The sequence below is a fragment of the Fundulus heteroclitus genome, chromosome 23 (genome assembly GCF_011125445.2).
Source record: "Fundulus heteroclitus isolate FHET01 chromosome 23, MU-UCD_Fhet_4.1, whole genome shotgun sequence".
In the NCBI taxonomy this organism is placed as follows: Eukaryota; Metazoa; Chordata; class Actinopteri; order Cyprinodontiformes; family Fundulidae; genus Fundulus; species Fundulus heteroclitus.
The window spans coordinates 39,338,093-39,340,135 of record NC_046383.1 but is presented as its reverse complement, the minus strand read 5'-3'; the positions used below and the strand labels follow the sequence as shown (position 1 = coordinate 39,340,135).

The 2,043-nt window shown below is 42.8% G+C and overlaps 1 long non-coding RNA gene across 1 annotated transcript; it reads left to right on the top strand.

Annotated features, from left to right (window-relative positions):
• The first annotated feature begins 140 nt into the window (after window positions 1-140).
• Window positions 141-1,058, top strand: LOC118557420. Its single transcript, XR_004927861.1, has 3 exons — window positions 141-226; window positions 314-372; window positions 464-1,058. It is a non-coding gene; the product is annotated as an uncharacterized LOC118557420 (long non-coding RNA).
• Window positions 1,059-2,043: the final 985 nt, after the last annotated feature.

Here is a 2,043-nt window from a genome sequence, read left to right as displayed (position 1 = left end):
GTTAAACCCCACACATTTCTGATGGAATAATGGCTCCAAAATTCTCTTTTTCCTCATATTATTTTTTGTCCCCAGCCTCTCCACACAGCAACAATACCTCCCTCCCTGCTCACCCCCAATCCCAATTCCCTCAGCTTCTGGGGTGGTTCTGCAGACACTGCGACTTCCTCATGTGTTCTAGGGGACAAACAGCAGTCTGTTCACATGGAAGGGCCGAGGATTGCAGGTCAGTGATGCATTCCTTCTCTTGTTTCCTCTGTAATATGTTATATTGGGAGTGCTGGCTGTTTTCATTGTGTGTTTGTTGTTACAGCGGAGGCTGAAGCCAGAGCACACACTCCTCCAGAGTTCCCCGCTGACCGAATAAGACCAGTATGGTTCATATTACACCTACTTTTAACAACTTTTGAACTGACAAAAAGATATGAGGACCAATACATTCACTCTCCGTGTATTGTTTCAGTGTCGAGCTCCCCCTCCTCCGCCAAAGAGCACCTCATAGATGTGAGATGGAAAAAGGGACCCGTTTTGAGCAAAGCAACAACGGTTTGTGCACGTCACGGCTTAACAGACATTCAACAGGTGTTGTCATTGCTAAAGTTGATAGCACAACAGTGGTTTCCCTGTCATAAACCTGTTTACAACTCAGATATGTGCACACTCTTCAACTGGTGCAATATTAGTGGGATCAATGTTTAAAATACTGGGAAGAAATTTACTGAATATTCAAATGTAAAGGTTAATGGTATGTAGCTTTAGCATGGCATATATTTGTTTAATACAGTAACGCAAGTGTGGTGTTTTTCAGTGTTCTCATGTTGTATGTTTTTTTATACCAAAACAATGTAATTCATTTATATGTTAAAAGGAAAGGATTCTGTAGTGAAACTTGTTGAATTTCTAACTTTTATGTATAGACCATTGGTCCGGTAGTAGGCAAGTCTCTGGAAAAGGAAAGAACACCTCCTTGTCTGAAAATAGTTTACATGTTAATTTATTGAAATATTTTGTATTACATATGCTCATTGGCTGCTTAGTTTTCTCTCTCCAAACAAGGTTCTGAATTATTTAATAAACTTAAAGAAACCTGAAATTACCTGGTCCCATTCATCCTGCGTAGAATGTGTAACTACTAAGTTCTGTTTAAATATTGCCCTGCTTGTTAATATCATAAGACTACTATATAATCCCTCATGTATTTAAACAGAAGATTTAGACTTACTAAGGTTTAACTATTACCGTCTCTATGTAGTGCCTCAGCCATGTGGAATTTAAATAAGACTAGTCTGATAGCTATGAGAAATATAGCAGCCTCCTAAGGACCACCCTCAAAGCGGGACGTCTCCTGAGACCGTATAAAACCGCCCTCCTATTCAAAATCGACATCTTCCTGCGGACCCCTCCTGAGATGGTGGTTAGCCCTGGAGGAACAAACCTCTCTCTGGACCTACATGGAGTTACAGAGGGGACCTGAGAACATTTCCTCATACTGGAATCAAAGCCAAGTGCAGACTGCTTTCCTTGAAAACTGACATCAGAACCTAAGCAGCCAGATGCCACGGAAACAGCTCTGCTGTTGCAGGAAAGCTGATCCAAGACTGCGTACAGTGCTTCCTGTGGCTGGAAGGAGCCGTGCACTGCATCCCTTCAAGCCGTGCAAAACTTCCCCACAAGCACTAAGCGAACACTGCTGATCCAACACGCTGCCCCCTCCGTGAGCCAATCCGAGCACAGCGCAGAGCGAAGCCCACCGGAGATCCGGCTAGAATGCATTCAGGCCTGGGTTCCCAACCAAGAGCTTTTACCCCGACCTTGAGCGCTAGCTTGCTAATCATACAGCTTTTCATCACTGGATGGCCCAGTTATCAGAATGGGACACAAAGGCAATGGTTTTCCAGAGATTAACAGGGAAAGTTAGTTTAGGAAAAGCTATTTAAAATTGTTTACTTCTTATTTTTCACTGTGTTTTTAAGGCTTTACTGAGCTTAAGGCCTGGAGCAAACAGGCTAAACTACCTTCAAGTTATTTTTGGGCTTCAGCACT